The 18,338-nt window shown below is 43.2% G+C and overlaps 1 protein-coding gene across 2 annotated transcripts in view; it reads right to left on the reverse strand.

The window, feature by feature from the left end:
* Window positions 1-18,338, reverse strand: part of LOC119160937 (DNA mismatch repair protein Msh6) — a 619,403-nt gene that overhangs the window by 463,834 nt on the left and 137,231 nt on the right. The gene's annotated exons all lie outside the window — the stretch shown is intronic.

An 18,338-nucleotide genomic window follows, 5' to 3' on the forward strand; every position in this document is an offset into this window, starting at 1 on the left:
GTGTGGACATATAAATTTTGAATATTTCTCTAATAGTGTTTGATATTTAATTTGCACAGTAATTTTACAAATTAAACTTCATAAAGATTAATACAGTCAATTTCTGATTGACAATGGCCCCTTTAGAGTTTCGATATGCTTCACCTCATGTTCTTGCAGTAAGCTGCCTTTCAGGCTCCGCTACGATGACAAATGCATCAACTGGTGAAAATACTCGTTCCACTAAGCAGATGATAGATGTGGCAGAGATAGAGCTGAAATACGTAATGTTCTTTTGGACATGAAATTCGGGCAGGAAAAGCGAAAAATCGGATGCTGCAGATTTTTACCACCCACAATATCAGATGTTGCGATATATCGATGTTTACAAGGCAGATTTCGAACTCTAGACTTGAATACATCGCACCCTTGTCCCTCACATCAGCTTGGCTGCCACAGAAGTTGAAAGAGCAGAAGAGGCTGAGGAAAATCATCTTTGGCATTCACACGTGAATTATTGTCGACAACGCTTTGGTTACACCAAATAATGTACATCAATACAATTTGACCTTCACATTACCTTATTCTTGATAACACAATTATGAAACACTACCGTGCCAGCGTTTCATCAACCTAGCCAAAAGAAACGCTTTCATGTTGCCATCTTAGAAAAATAGGCTAAGGGATCTCCTCTAACCATTTTCTACAATTTTGCTTCGAAGTATTCGAAAAATATTTGAGCAAAGTTTCATTTCATTCACACACATATTTTAATATTCAAATTTGTTTTGCACCCAAAATTTTGCTATTTGCACAACTTTAATTTTAACAATCAATCAATTATAGAAAGCTTCCATTCAATACTTTTAACATTTCCATTGCCAAAATATTTTTTGTTGTACCTGCCTACTTGGGGACAACTTTTCTTGGTAATTAAGGGAAGGCTATGGAGCCAAATAGGGAATGTGGCACCACCACTGAAGAATATAGTCCCATAACTAAGTTCGTATTTTCCACATGAAGATGATAAAAAACAACATCCCTTTATTTTATACGGGATGTGGTTAATAAGGAGACGCAGCACATACCAATAACATATTCATAATTCTTAAACTTTATGCGGTGTCATTTCATGTTATTGCACTGGTGAAACTGTCACTCGTTTTACATACACTTCATTGTCGAAATGGCGTCTTCGTCTTGGGGTGAGCAATCGTTACCATGAAAAAGCTTGTGACGAATATCATTTGCAAAGGCTGCCTAAGCAGACGTAGTAAATTGAATACAGTGTTATTATTCGAACACGGCCATCATTCGAAGCTCGAAGCGCGAGCCGAACCGGGCTATTTGGCAGAGGAGTGCATGTGCAGTAGCTCCTCCCCCCCGTAGCGTTCCTTTCATTGCCAAGAAAACTTGTGCACGAGTATAGTGGTGTCCCGCTCTTAGTGAACGTTGACGTCAAGTGAAAGTGATTCTGCACAGTGAAAACAGCTGCGTTGTGCCCTTAAGCGTGCGCAAGGCAATGACTGCCAGTGCGAGAAAGGCAGAAGATCAGCTGTACGTCGAACAGAAAAAGTTCTCACGAACTGGAAACAGGAAAATATTGGTCGTTTGGTCGTTTGAAGCTACTCTGTGTGGATAGAGCTTGACTAGGTAATGACCCCAGATATGTACGCACGCGATCGAGGCTTATGTAGAAGCACATTAATTTCCAGGATAGTAAATTTTCCATTCTAAGATGACATCCTGTCTCACTCTCTACCTTTTGGATCGTCAACCTTGGGCAATGCAAGTTCTGAATATTTGGTCGATGTTTGATCCGAGTAAACATGTTTTTTTTCTTTCGGACGAAATCTGAAAGTAGGCATAAAACTGCATCGTATAAGCAAAGTTTTAAATACATTATTTTGCGAGATGCTGGGTCAACAAAGAACGGATCCCAACATGAAAACTTGGAATGTTTATTAGCATGGTAGCAACAGCGAGGCGAGCATGCCGACGCTGCGTTCGAATGGTTTGAAAAACAGTAATAAAACCGAGCTTGGCAGCTTGAGTTTTATAGCCAGAAGTGCTGATCTAAGTCTCCGGTGAAACTGCAGTGGTGCTGTTTCTTATTGAAGCGTGTGGCAGCAAGTGGCCGTGTCATGCCCTGCTAACCAGTAACGAGACTGAGGCTGCACGCACAGGTTTGTGCGCAGTGGTCGCCACAATTTCTACGAGGCTTTCGTCTGAACCAAACCGATCCGTCATGAAATGCGGGTCGTCGCGGAATCGTGGGACGTATAATCGATGTTCCACTGAACAGTCGAGTCTCGTTAATTCAAACTCGAGGGGCCTCTGAATTTTGTTTGAATTATCCAGAAGTTTGAATTATCAGAAGTTCTCAGATATATGAATCTGGGCTAGGTGACACAACACATTATGATTAGGCATTGATTTTATCACAGCTAAACATTTTTTAAGCGTTTTTAAACTTTAACTGCACCCAATGAAAAAAAAGCAGAGGTGTAACATCCACAAGTTAATTGGCGATTTACTGCTGATCAGACAATTCATAGAAATAGTGAATTGCCAAGTGCTTCTTTGCTATATGTACCTTCAGCACAAAGCACTCTATACCAGTTGAAAATCATCATGATTTAATATGCGTGTACTTCATTCAAAACATTATTTTACTAGCAAAGCCTTTTTCCCTCGAAGGCCTGAGACGCTTATCTGCCATTTTTAGACAGCTAGGATTATATGAGCACACACATTTTTTAATAGTAGTGGGAAAGCAGCAGATATTTTCTAGTATGGCACCTTAAAAAGTATGAATTAACCAACTGATGAGTATGAATTAGGCTGCTAGGATTCTATATGCACGCAAATTCTTTAATAGTAGTGAGAAAGAAGCAGGTATTTTCCGGTATATAACCTTAAAAAGTATGAATTAACCGAATGATGAGTATGAATTAGGGGCTTTTAAATACATGAAAGTTTAAAGGGCCAACAAAAAATTGAATTTTCTTTGAATTAACCGAAACTATGAATTATCAGAGTGAATTATTGAGTCTACTGTATTTTGCTTTTTTGGAGCTAATTTTGGAGCAGATAATATAGTGCTTTGGAGCAGTGTTTTCAGAGTAGTGGGCAAATTATTCCTAAGAACGTCTGGATAGTAAAGCATCACTTATGCACCCCATTAAAGCTAATATTTATTATTTAACATATTGAACATACAATGGTCACTTTGAGTCACAAGACAAATTATTAAGCAAGTAAATAGCCACTGAACAGCAAGCTAGATGAGCTACCTACAGTATTCATATAGGTGTTTGGAATACCAATACCTGAGACACAAATTATGTAAAACTGATAAAGCTGTTCCTTAAATAATAAAAGCACTACATGGAAATATCGACAAAGCAGCAGAAGCAATGTGTTATTTCGATATTTCACCCAAAAAAGCCACCGTCGAAAATAACAAAAAAAAAGGAAAGTTAAACGAACCATCGTAAACTTGGTTTAGAGCACAACGCCCGAAACACAGACACAAGGAAGAAGCAAAAGAGAAAGAAAAGACGCTGCTGAAAACATTGCACGATGAATTCCAACCAACTAGTACTAACTTGCATCTTACTGTAAACGAACCAGACATCGCACCAGACAAGATGCCTTCATGCTGCTTGCTGTTTCAGGCCGCTATCAACTGGACTATATGGCCATGGCTGACCGATCTAGATTACCCTTTGTCAACGTGCTTGTCGCTGACTACACTGAATTCCACACAGCATGCGCCGGTTCTGGATGGGACCTACCCGTCCACCTGGCAACCCCGATATACGACACCTGCATTCGAGACGGCCGGCGCACAGTGTAAAAAGCACCCAACAAGCCTACGACATCGCACCAGACAAGATGCCTTCATGCTGCTTGCTGTTTCAAGTTAGTTACCTAAACAACGTGGCTTGTGTTAAGAGTAGCAACTGCTGTCTTCTGGTGGTGTCATGCCCACGTGCTCTTGAAAACATACTGAAGCGAATGCACGTTTTTTAAGCTGGGTTTTGTTCTTGCTTGTGCAACCTTTTGCTCTTACTTGCAGGTGATGTTGAATCAAATCCTAGTCCCATGTCAAAAAGCGAGGCTGACGTTTTTTCCACCGTGCTTGATACTATTCGAAAGCTTGAGGAAGCAGAAGGTTCATTACTAGACGAGCTAAAAAGCGTTAAAGAAAGACAGGAAACCTATGAAAACACTGTTCAAATACTCAGTCCTAAAGTGGCTACCTTGGAAGCGGCAGTCGCTTCGCGTAGCACAGCACATAAACATGAAAATGAAGGCGTACGCGTCTCGAATCAACTAACTGCTATTTAATCAAGATGTGAGGACGTAGAAAATAGGATGCGACGCTCAAATCTTCTATTTTTTGGCATAGAAAATGCATCTGGTGAAGACTGGTCAATGTCTAAACAAAAAATAATTAAATTCTGCTTGGAAGAATTTCAGATTACCACTAATAGCCTTCAATTTGAATGTGTTCACAATGTAGAAAAATACAGCCCAGAAAAGCGAAAGCCAAGTTGACATATTTCAAGGACAAAGCATTGATCCTGTCATCAAGTTTAAACTAAAGGGAACAAATTTTGCAATACGTGAACATTTCTCGCCTGCAACTCGCAAAGCCAGGGCAAACCTGATAAATTTCGAGAAATCGCAGAATAACAAATACAAGATGTCAGTTGACAAATTGCGCAAGGACTCGAAAACTCATGTTTATATGGTGACGACCGATACTGTCATTCAGTTAAATCAATATCTCACGCGCAGTGAGTGTACGCCCGTCTCGAATCAACCAAAACCGGTCGTCATGCCTTCCCCGTTGTCAATATCCTTCAGTAATATTCAAAGTATTTGATCAAAGTGTGCTGAAGTCTCATATTTCCTCGCAGACAGTGATTCCGATATCATCGCTTTCACTGAAACATGGCTGCACCCTGACATCGGTGTTTGTGAAGTTCTTTCAAGCTGCAACACATTTAATATATACAGACGCGATCGCACTCATAGGCCAGGAGGAGGCATTCAGCTAGGAATTAAAAAATCACTAACATCATTTGCTATTACACGCAAACCTCGTTATAATGTAACGGGATATAACAAAATAATGAATATAATAAAGTAAATTAAATTTCCCTTGAAAGCTCCATTGAGAATCATGCATTTAAAACCCGGTTGTAACGAAGTAAAATTGACTGGTAAGATAATATAACGAACTAAATTAGTCTATGAAAATAAACTATTAAAAAAAAACCCAACCGTAGTGTGCTAAGCATATCGTTTTCTGCGGAGTTTGAGGCTCGTTCGGCACGGCTCTTTCAAAACTTCCGCGCCGACCTTACAGCCACACCTCACTCGACCGAGAGAGCCGTCCTTTTCACACAGCGAGGGGAGAGGATTGAGGAAATGCTCAGCGGATCACATGACCAAGAAGCGGCACCGCGGTGCAAAGCGATTTCCTTCTCACGACGGCAACAACTGCGTCTTCACTGCTACCATGGCTGCTACCATCCGCACCGAGAAAGGAGGACGCTCCGCGACAGTTTTTTCCTCTCTCTCCGCAGGCTGCCTTGAAAGGAGAAGGGTCTCTATGTGCAGAGACGGAAAACAGAGAAGCAAGGCACAGGCGCGTTGCAGATCGGCATTTGAGAGAGAGCAAACAATCTGCCAAAGTCTTCTCTTTCTTTTTTTTCTTTTCCTTCTTCGCACGCAGCATTGAGAGGTGCCGCCGCAGGATTGGGCATGGTGCCGAGAGCATTTTCGTAGCGCGGTATGTTCAAATTAACTGTCGCAAGTGCTTGCACATTCGCATTACAAAGCATTTTTGCCCATTGGAATACACATAGCTTTGACAAGACCTCAGCGTGAGTTCGAATCACCTGAAAGTTCGAATTAATGAGACTCGACTGAGTTTATTTTCCGTGGCACGCGTGGTCGCGTAGTGGTACATCAGGCGGCGAGGCGGCTTTCTTCTTTGTATGCTTATAGGTGTGCACCCATTTGAACATACATTGCCACAAACTGTTATAATTGATATAAGGAAATAATAAATGTAACGAAATAACTACGGTAAAACTAACCCTTGGTTTACGAGAAAACATCAGTGCATGCGAAAAAAGAAAAGGAGACTGTACGATGCTATGAAGAGTGAGGGTACGCCAGGCTCATGGGATAACTGGAAAAAGTAATTGAAATCTTACTGTTCTGCCCTTCGTGAAGCCAAAGATAAGTACTTTTGAGAAGATCTTCCAGCAGTGCTAAAACTAATCCAAGTAAATTCTGGAAAACAATAAGTCAACGTGGTTTGAGTAATGATATTGCACTGCATAACACTAACACACGATATTCCGAAGCTGACACTCCCATAGCTTTAAACTCGTTTTTTACATCCGTGTTCACGAAAGAAGACAATTCTAGCGTCCCTCATGTCCATGATTTTAAGTACAGCTATGTGGCACCTGTTGACATTACACTTAATGCCAATGTGCATCTTATCGATAACCTTGAAGTGTCCTCGTCCTCCGGAGTTGACAAAATAAATTCAAAAATACTAAAAAACACCATTTTAGTTTTCAGCGTCATATTGCTTCACATCTATAAACAGTCGTTATCAACAAGTGAACTCCTCACTCATTAGAAAATAGAAAAGATAGTGCCCGTTTTCAAGTGGTAATAAACATTCACCCGAAAATTATTGTCTTATCTCACTAACATGCATTTGCTGCAAGATGCTCGAATACATTACCGCATTGCATATTTACACTCACCTAGAGTCTAATAAATTCTTCATCTCAACTCAGCATGGATTTAGGGAAAGCTTCTCCTGTGAGTCACAGCTATTTAAATTCACTACTGACCTTGATTACAGCATGAACATTAACTTACAAATAGATTGCATCTTCCTAGATTTCTCTAAAGCATTTGACCGCGTAGCCCATTGTCGACTAATATCAAAACTTTCAACGCTTAAATTAGATTTGTTAACCTTATCATGGGACCGTCACTTTCTTTCCAACCGCCAGCAGTTCACAGTTGTTAATAATTATTGCTCTCCTCTCTCCGACGTCACATTAGGGGTACCGCAAGGTAGCGTACTTCGACCTTTATCGTTCTTAATTTACATTAATGACCTGCCGATTAATATATCCTCGTGTATACGCATATTTACTGACGACTGCATTGTTTATTGTCCTATAAAAAATGCTGACGATCACCTATCCCTGCAAAATGACCTTGACCACATTAACAACTGGTGTAAAACATGGCTAATGACTCTAAACATTTAAAAATGTAAAATAATCTGATTCACCCGTAAATCAGTTCGTGCATCATTTCCTCACAGCATCTGTAACAACACATTGACAAGAACCACGCAATATAAGTAACTAGGCGACCCCCCCACAGAAAATCTTTCTTGGGTAGATCATATAACCACCATTGCCGCTAATGCTTCCAGATCACTGAGGTATCTTCGTCGTAACCTTCAAACCACTACTCCTCACGTACGTAAACAGGCCTACCTAACATTTGTCCGACCCCAGTTAGAGTACACATCAACCATCTGGTCACCTCATCAAAAATACTTAATACAGAAATTAGAAGCAATCCAGAGCAGAGCTTGTCGTTTTATCACGCGGAATTATGATAACATGTCCAGTGTAACCTAATTAAAGCATGAACTTTCATTCCATCCATTAACAATACGTCGCAACATTGCCTTTTCGCTCTCTTTCATAAAGATGCAAATTCCATTCGATCACCGGTAGCACAATTGCAATGTTCCACTCACTTATCGCACAGATTACACAATGACTTCAGTTACACCCGTGTCTACAGCACTATTAATGCATTTAACTTCTCATCACTCCTACGTGCCATACGCTTGTGGAATAATCTTCCTAACAGCACCGCCCTACAGCGTAATCACGATAAATTTTGTGAGCATCTTATCAACCATTTTGTAAACAATTCTTAGCTGGTCTATTTCCTCCCATGATTCATGCAACGTTTTTTTTTTTTCATCAGCAGAGTGATGCTATTGTTTTGGGTTTTGCTCATCATGTAACCATTGTAGCAACTACGGTAGTACTGGTAAACTGCATGTTTTGTTTCACTGTTCTTGCAATCAACCTGTCCAACACGCTACTACATTTCTTTCTTTGTATTCAATCTTGCTGATCCACCTGACATACTACGACCACATTGTAATTAAACATATTTGCTGTATTGTCGCTGATTTTGATGATATTGTATATTGTTATTATTTCATGTACTGGCTTTGTTTTTTGTGTGAATCCAATTTGTTTTTCACTGTGTATTGACCCCCCTTACACAATGCCTTTCGAGGCCAGTAAGTTATTTGTAAATAAATAAATAAATAAACTAAAAGGACAGTCCTTGTGGCATAAGTGACATCAAAGTTACATAAGTATCAATCGTACAGTCAATAGCAGAGGTTACTAGTCACTAAGGTGTCGAACTAATCACACACAGATTTCACCAAAATAATGTGCTTGTCAGGTAGAAATGTACCGTCAAATCAGAATGTAATGTTTTGTTTTATTCTGGAAAATAAAGAGACAGAAAGAAAGACATATATAGTGTCAGTGCGAGTGGCATTGTCATACACTAGTATGCAGCTAGTACAGTTAAACCTCGGTATAACGAAATTGATAAATAGCCGAAAAAAAAAAATTGTCATAAAGGGGATTTCGTTATACACAGGTCTGGTATGGAAATTCGGAAATAAATGCTAACAGTAGACTAACCGGAAAGACCAACGGTAGAGCTAACCCAAACCACTAATTTAGCGGTAATAAACTGCTTTATTATTGCAATAGTAATTGTATAAACAGTCTAGGCGGGTATTTGCCGTCGCCGTCATGTTTCTAAACCATTAACATGTCCTAATCTAAACCGTTAACATGCCCACGCGCATCGTAACTTTCCTGAGCAGGTAAAAGCACGCGAGCGCTGCTGAAGCATTGATCAAATGAGTCGACCCATCTCTATCGCCTGGAAGGTGCATAAGATAATGTCTCCTGAATGTTAGAACTGCCGTCGAATGATCAAACAGACTGGGAACCGTCTGACAGTCTGACATCTTGAACAAGCATGAAAAAACAGGGGGGGGGGGGGGGGGTCGTTGGAGTAGCAACAATGAACATTGATTTTAAGGGCGGTCGCAATCGCTGGCGCGCAAGCTATCTCAGCAACTATCAGTGCCCCTTTAACGTGAAGGAACTGTGTGAAAAGAGCACTTCTCCCTGAAGCGGTCACATTTGCTTACGCCATCGTTTTGTAGGAATTCCACGATATCGGATCCGAAAAATTTCGCTGCCAGCCTTACTCTGTATAACAATAAACATTCTTGCTATTGCATTCATCCCATTGCATTCAACGCACCGTCGTGTTGCCAGAACTAATCAGCCGATCACAAAAGCTGCAAGCCTGCAAACTCGCGGCATGGGGCAAGACGGCAGCGCGCGACGAGTCGACCTCCAAAGATCCATCGTCACCGTGGTCTCAGAAAGTTTCCATCAGCGCCTGATCTGACATCCCCTCGGTGGTGATGACGCGGTTATCTGAACCTTTAGAAACAAAAGGCAGAAAAAGCAAGGCTCGATGTCTTCAGGGGAGCACGCCGTGAAACTGTGTACGCGCGCACGGTGTCACAAGTGGAGAGTGAACAACACGAATACCGCAGAAAACTATTTAGCAAAGTGCCCTCCATATGCAGCGCGGCCCCACATATATGCTGCTAACTAAAAGCATGGCACTGCAAACACAAAAGTACTTTTTATTTTTTTTGTTTTTGGTTAGGAAGAGGGAGGCACATTTGCACATGCACCCGCGGCAGCAAGAACTGCGGCAACGGCGGCTCATGGCGCAGGCCCCCCTGTCTGCTTCACGCTCACCCGTGCGCAATAACAAGCGCTCGCTCTCGCCTGGTGCGCCGTGCCCGCAACCGCCGCTTAGCGCTTTGTCGGTGGCGGGGCACCCGCGGAAGATGCATGCTCGTACCAAAATGCCAAAATCTGGGGCAGATTTCTTAAGTTGTCCGTGGGGAAAATTCGTTACATTAAGGTTGACTCCCACTGTTAATTTGTTACATAGAGGTTGCAAATACATGTGCTTCTATGCAGCAACAATGGGGGTCTAGAAAACCATCGCTATATCTACAAATTCATTATATGGAGGTTCCTTATAGGCAGGTTTAACTGTATACATGTAGTAAGCAAGCTGCATACTAGAATGATAGTGTATACAGCTTGTTTTTGGTTGCGTTTAGTTTCACTAGATGGCACTTGGTTCAAGTACTTTTCAGTCTCCCAACGCCACTTCAGAACAGGTTAGGAGCAATTACTGACGAATATTACACTTCGCAGCAGAATGAAGCCACATATTTCTTTTGAAGCATTTTAAGCAGCACTTCCATCCCTGCATAGGTAATATGAGTAGAGTCGAAAGAGTGCCTTCATTCTCATTTCGTCTTTTGTAGAGTCCCCTTATGATGCAAAAACAATGTTTGTCGGTTAGAGGAGCACATACTATTGTATATCCAAAAAAAAAAAAGAACATGCTTCTGACAGACACAATGTGTCCAATATAACATCAAGAATTTAGGAAAAAGTAATAGTAGGAATCCAACCGAAATCCAGTCTGGAAGTGTGCATCATGTTTCATTTCAATAGCAAGTTATACCATTGAATGCATATGAAAAGGCTCATTTCTATAAATTGATTTTTATAATATGGAACTTCGAAGAAATTTGCACATTCAAGGTAGCATGAACGAAACATTTTTATTGAGCAACCCTTAGTGCCACAAAATGAAGCCTTGTGAGGCCAACAAGGCACCAAGATGTCAAGCAATAACTGCATTAGAACCATCACACTAAACCAGATATCTGCTGGTGTGTAAGTCAGTGAATTAGATTCGTCCATACGAACTGGATAATAACGTTATAAACAGAAAGAAAATCTGCGAACTCTTGTTCTGTACAGATATGTATGTAGCAATGCACACTAAGGTAGATGAGCTGATATGTGTACATTTTGACATCACACGCACAGTGCACCAGAGCCTGTGGCCAGGTCACGTGACGCATTATCATCGTCCCGCTTACATTTCCTCCAAGAATCAAGCCTTGTTCCAAAGATTGCGCAGTACTTTTTGCTATATTGGCATAATCAAAGGAGGCAACAAAAGCGCTTCACCGATGGCATTGCATTGCTGAGTAACTCAGGGGAAGAATTACTACTCATGATAACTGAATTAAACAAGGAGAGCAGAAAGATTGGTTTTCAAATTAGTCTGCAGGAAACTAAAGTAATGTACAGCAACGTCGGGAGAGAACAGCACTTAGAGATAGATAGCAGTGCACTTGAAGTTGTAAAAGAGTACGTCAACTTAGGACAGGTAGAAACCAAGAAGCCAAACTAAGAGACTGAAATAAGTAGAAGGATAAGAGTGGGGTGGAGCACATTCGGTAAGCATTCTCAAATCATGAATGGTAGATTGCCACTATCCCTCATGAGGAAGGTATACAACAGCTGCATCTTACAGGTCCTTACCTACAGAGCAAAAACTTTAAAGCTTACAAAGAGGGTTCAGCTTAAATTGAGGACGATGCAGCAAGTGATGGAAAAGAAATGATAGGTGTAACCCTAAGCGACAAGAAGAGAGCAGAGTGTATCAGGGAACAAACGAGCGTTAAGGACAGCACAGTCGAAATGAAGAAGAAATGGTCATGGGCAGGGCACGTGCGGAAGGCAAGATAACTGCTGGTCATTAAAGATGACAGACTGAATTTTAAGAGGAGGCAAGCAGGTGAAGGGGAGACAAAGTTATGTGGGCTGATGAGATTAGGAAGTTTATGGGTATCAAGTGCTAGCAGCAGTTGACTGGCAGAACATGGCAGAGGTCTTGGCCTTGCAGAAGGCCTAGTCAGGCTGATATATATATATATGCAAGTCACATTACTCTGACGAAGGCTGGTCCACCAGCTGAAAACGTTTAGTAAAGACGCTTCCGTGAAAGTTTCGTCGTCTCTTTCTTTCATACAATACGTCGGGTCCAGCGTGAATGACGTTCAAAGAATCTGGTATATATATATATATATATATATATATATATATATATATATATATATATATATATATATATATATATATATATATATATGATGCATCATCGGCTGCTTGGAAAGACTACACAAGCAGCGGAACTATTTATAATGTGCCTCGTGCTACGAAAGCTCGTTCTCACGACAGTCTTCCGTCATCTGAGAAAGTGGCTGCACCCTCTGCGAGAATGCCACCAAGTGGTATCGAAGCGATAAAAATTCGCTCAGCGACAGGCCGATCAAGCGTGACAACAGCAAACAACACACACAGAAGCAGGGCAGCGACAAACAAGCCAACGACAAGGCGGCCATCGACCAGCAGGGCTTCTGAGAACAAGGCCACGGCGAGAGATGCAGTGAATAAGTTGACACCAACAAAAAAGACATCGCCAAGCTGCGTACCTTCAACCAACGCAACGACAAGCCTGACAACGAGAAACAAGACACCGGCAAGGACAATTACTACGACGATGACAGACAAAGCAGTGTCTTTTTACAGGGTTACGAACAATCCAGTGAGCAGCAAGGCAACACCGGCCGCTTCTCCGCCTCCCAGCGGTGCCACGTCGTCCCAGTCAAGGTACCAATTCAGAAGCAAGCAGCCTGATCCTACCCAAGCAACCGAATGACTACCACCTAGCCGGGGTAAGACTCCCTTTGGGGATGCCTCAGTGCATTTTTTGAAGCTTAGAAAAGTAATCAAAAAGCATATTCGCTGCGACTTGCATGCTTCCACCTTAAAAATGTATATTGCTACATCAACAGTACCTAAAGGTTTAAGCCTTAACTTAAGGCCTGCTATGTCTGAAATGACTAGCAATAATCACTCAAGGTGGGACAACACACTCAAACAAGCGTCTCTGGAACTCACGCGCATTGTGACTAACCATTATGAGTCATCTGGAAAACAGCTAAGGAACAAAAAGAACCAACTCTTTGCTACGCGGAATTTCACTGCCGATGAAAGAGCGTCGCTTGATAACTACAGGCAAGAAAAGATTCGCGAGCCCCGCCACAAAAAATATAAAAAGTTGATGCGCGATAACATTTGCACAAGCGTCAGCACTCCTGATGACGCAACGTCTTCAGCGCATTCGTCCTCCGCAGGAGCTGGAAATATAGTAAATATTTCTAGTGCCACGTTATCGGCTGAAGAATTGAGCGTTCTTTCCCGTGGTTTGAACTTTTGTCCTGCCACTGGAGAATACAATGAATTCCAACTAATCAGTGACTTACACAATTTTGAAAGAAGCATGCATTTATGCGAATACTTTTATAATCGGCCTCCATCTATCAAAACCCTTCCCAAAGCGATAAATGTCTCGATATTTACATTCGAGCAGTGCAGCGAGATGTACTCGAAGCATACAAGAAGCAATCGCCGTTTCACCGCAACCTAAGCAACAAAGAAAAACAAGCAATCCAGACCCTGGCTTCCCGAGACGACATCGTCACCAAACCGGCCGATAAAGGGGGAGCAATCGTAATAATGAATAAGGCTGATTACCTTCGTGAGGCCCACAGGCAATTAAATGACCGCACATTTTACAGACATTTGAGCTACGTCCCAACCAACGAATTCAAGACCAAGTAAAAGAAACTTTAAAAGAGCTTGTAAGAAAAAATAAAATTCCAGAAACTGCGCTAAAATCCTTAGTCCCCCGAGTCCGGTAGCTGGTAGATTTTATCTGCTTCCTAAGATTCATAAACAAAACAATCCAGGCCGGCCAAGAATTTCAGGTATAAGAACCATCACGGAAAGCCTGTCTCGATATGCAGACAGCTTAATTAGTTCAATTCTTCCCAACTTTTCTTCATATGTCAAGGACACTAATCATTTCCTGCGTGACATTGTGAATATGCGTGCTCCGAGTGAGGCTCTTCTGGTCACACTAGATGTGGTGTCACTGTACACAAATATACCCCATGCGAACGGGATTCGTTCTGTACTCCAAGCATACAATGACTCCGTAAATGACAAACCCATCGAAGGTTCCACCTTGGGCACTATTTTATCACTGATACTCAAGCTTAACAACTTTGAATTTAACGGTGAACATTATCTTCAAACTAGCGGCACCTCGATGGGCACAAAAATAGGTCCTAATTATGCGAACATCTTCATGGGCATTCTAGAAAATAACTTTCTCGCCACTCGTGACCTTAAACCACTTTATTACAAACACTTCATTGACGACATTTTCTTAATTTGACACCATGGTGAAGCGGCATTATATCCTTCACAAATAATTGACGACGCTCTCCAACGGGCCAATTGTCTCGATCGGAAAGAGCTCATCAGTAAGGACAAACGATTAGCGCCACCTTTCCGAACCAACCTCGTTCAAACGCATTCTGCATCTATTCCTAACGTGTCGCATATACTCAGAAAACATTACAACTTACTGACACAGAGCGATCAGCTTAAGGACATCTTTACTGAATCACCGTGGGTTGTATATCGGAGGTCAAGGAGCTTGCGCGACATGGTAACTTTTTCCAAGACTAGATTCATTGCTCCCGTTGGTTGTCATCCCTGTAAAAAAAACGCGATGTAAAGTTTGTGCGCACATGACCACTGCGACTGTTGCTAAAAGCACGGCATCCAACTTCACTTCACTTAGGATTAAAGGGGACTTAAACTGCGATAGCAGCAACATCATTTACTTACTTGAATGCTCAATCTGCCACATGCAATACATCGGTCAAACCGAGACATCTTTTCGCATCCGTTTCAACAACCACAAATCACACGTAAACAGTTTGCCACATCTTCCATTGTCCAAGCATTTTCATCTACCTGGTCATTTTTTTGACAAGATTATGGCGACACTATTAGAATCAGGCTTTAAATCGCACCATGATCGCGAAATTCGAGAATCGTTCTTGATTCACAAGTTCAACAGTCTATTATCCAGCATTAACGAATGCATAGGCAAAGTGTCATGCCTTTCTACGATGCCATTTTGTCCGCAATTTTGCGAAATATTTAAAGAAACATCCCTAACGTATTCTATACTTTCTGAAGATTATCACATATTTATTATTTTTTATTTTTTATTATTTTTTTCATGCGTGGTCCTCGTCGTCAATGGTGAATGTTACAAATGCCTTTTTACATGCCCACAATCTTGTCTATTGTATTATATTTTTTAATGGTTCTTTAGTGTAGTCACGGCTGTTTCAAAGAATTTTTATGACACTCAGATGCTGATCGCACGTCTTTTGTACTGACGTGTTCATGCCTGCCCATAAAAGCGGCCACATACTCGTATTTCTGTTAATCCTGACGAAGGCCGTGCCACGGCCGAAACGTAGAGTAAACAACTATCAAATTTTCGTAAGTGTGCTCCTTTATTCCTAATTATATTTGCACCGGACCCCCAGAATTTCTTTTTTGAATCATATATATATATATATATATATATATATATATATATATATATATATATTGTCACGGGGTCGTGACGTGGCCGAAGACAGGAGACTTCGTGTTGGGATTTTAACTGTTTATTCGGGCGAACCTGTGCCGGTAAACAGAAAGTCCAATTACAGCAGCAGTCTCGCACAGATAGCAGTCTCAGACTGATAGCGGCGAACGGAGCGTCGGCCTTCGATCAACTACTGACAAGCGGCGAAGCGCGTTGGCATTTATACTCCCGCCGTCGAATGTTCTAGCGCTACCGCTGGCGGCGGCGTACGTTCCAGAACAATCTGTACCATTCGCACAGTGGGCGTGATCTTATCGAAATGATCTACTACAGTCCGGAACCCTCTCGAAAACTGCTGGCGCGGTTTGCGTTGAGAATCGTGTGTTGTTTTGGGACGATAACAAAAGCTTGGGAAATGGAACGTGGCATTGCCCCCCTCTGAAAAAGGCATCGTCTCGATGCGTTAACTAAAGATGAAGGTACAATAATAATGCAAGAAAGTACAATGAATAAATTACCATACAACAATAATACAAAAAAACACTGTTTCAGTTTGTTAACGCGCATGAAACGGCTTTAGGCGTGCGACATGGACGACTTCAGGTCGCGATCGGCGTCGTTGAGAGTTCGTGATGCCGTCGGGGACAACCTCGTAATCAAGTGGGCCGAGACGTCGAACCACCCTGTACGGTCCGAAGTACCGTCGCAGAAGCTTTTCACTTAGTCCACGTCGGCGTATCGGCGTCCACACCCAAACACGTTCACCGGGCTGGTATTCCACGAAGCGTCGTCGAAGGTTGTAACGGTGGCTGTCGGTCGTCTGTTGATTCTTGATACGGAGCCGCGCAAGTTGTCGGGCTTCTTCGGCGCGATGAAGGTACTCGCTCACATCGATGTTTTCTTCGTCGGTGACGTTGGGTAACATGGCATCGAGCGTCGTTGTCGGGCTCCTTCCGTAGACCAATTTGTATGGAGATATCTGCGTCGTCTCCTGCACCGCCGTGTTGTATTCGAAGGTCACATACGGAAGAATGGCGTCCCACGTCTTGTGTTCGACATCGACGTACATTGACAGCATGTCGGCGATCGTCTTGTTAAGCCGCTCGGTGAGGCCGTTGGTCTGTGGGTGGTACGCTGTCGTCCGGCGGTGGTTTGTTTGGCTGTATGCCAAGATCGCTTGAGTTAAGTCGGCAGTGAATGCCGTTCCTCTGTCGGTGATAAGGACCTCCGGGGCGCCGTGACGTAGGACGATATTTTCGACGAAGAACTTAGCTACCTCGGATGCACTGCCTTTTGGCAGGGCTTTTGTCTCGGCGTAGCGGGTGAGGTAGTCGGTAGCTACCACGATCCACTTGTTTCCGAAAGCCGACGTCGGGAACGGCCCCAGTAGGTCCATACCAATCTGCTGGAAAGGTCGGCAAGGTGGATCTATTGGCTGCAGAAGTCCCGCTGGCCTTGTCGGCGGTGTCTTGCGTCGCTGAGAGTCCCGGCATGTCCTCACATAACGAGTGACGTCGGTGGTAAGACGCGGCCAGTAGTACCTTTCTTGTATCCTCGCGAGCGTGCGAGAAACACCGAGGTGCCCTGCCGTCGGATCGTCGTGGAGGGCCTGCAGGAGTTCTGGTCGCAGAGCTGAAGGCACCACAAGGAGGTACTTAGCCCGAAGCGGTGAAAAGTTTTTCTTTTGTAGAAGACCGTTTCGTAGAAAAAACGACGCAAGTGCGCGCTTGAATACCTTCGGGACTTCGGCGGTCCTGCCTTCGAGGTATTCTATTAGGGCCTTAAGTTCCGGGTCGGCCCGCTGTCGTTCAGCGAAGTCGTCGGTAGTGATCGTTCCCAAGAAGAAGTCGTCATCCGGGTCGTCGGGTAGCGGTTGGTCGACAGGCGCACGAGAGAGACAGTCGGCGTCGGAGTGTTTTTTGCCGGACTTGTAAATGACAGTAATGTCATATTCTTGAAGTCTCAGGCTCCATCGTGCGAGGCGACCTGAAGGCTCCTTCAAAGTGGCTAGCCAACACAAGGCGTGGTGGTCGCTCACAACTTTGAAGGGCCTGCCGTAGAGGTATGGGCGAAATTTCGACGTAGCCCAGATGATGGCGAGGCACTCCTTTTCTGTTGTGGAATAATTTGCTTCTGCTTTGGATAGCGATCGGCTGGCGTAACTAATAACCCTTTCAAGTCCGTCAGCCCTCTGCACAAGAACGGCGCCAAGACCTACGCTGCTTGCGTCAGTATGTATTTCTGTCTCGGCGAATTCGTCGAAATGAGCAAGTAACGGAGGCGTCTGGAGGCGATGTTTAAGCTCCTGGAAAGCGTGTTCCTGTGGCGTTTCCCACTTGAACTCCACGTCGGCCTTGGTAAGGTTAGTGAGAGGATCGGCGATGCGGGCGAAGTTTTTCACGAACCGCCTATAATAGGCGCACAGGCCCAGAAATCGGCGCACGGCTTTCTTGTCAGTGGGCGGCGGGAATTCGGCGATGGCGGCTGTTTTCCGTGGATCAGGACGAACTCCAGACTTGCTGATAACGTGCCCCAGAAACAAGAGCTCTTCATACGCAAATCTGCACTTTTCTGGCTTCAGTGTGAGTCCGGAAGTCTTGATGGCTTGAAGTACAGCTTCAAGGCGTCGAAGATGCTCGTCGAAACTCGAGGAAAACACGACGACGTCGTCCAAGTACACAAGGCAAGTCTGCCACTTCAATCCTGCCAGTACTGTGTCCATAACGCGTTGAAAAGTTGCAGGCGCTGAGCAAAGGCCGAAG

The sequence above is a fragment of the Rhipicephalus microplus genome, chromosome X (genome assembly GCF_043290135.1).
Source record: "Rhipicephalus microplus isolate Deutch F79 chromosome X, USDA_Rmic, whole genome shotgun sequence".
In the NCBI taxonomy this organism is placed as follows: Eukaryota; Metazoa; Arthropoda; class Arachnida; order Ixodida; family Ixodidae; genus Rhipicephalus; species Rhipicephalus microplus.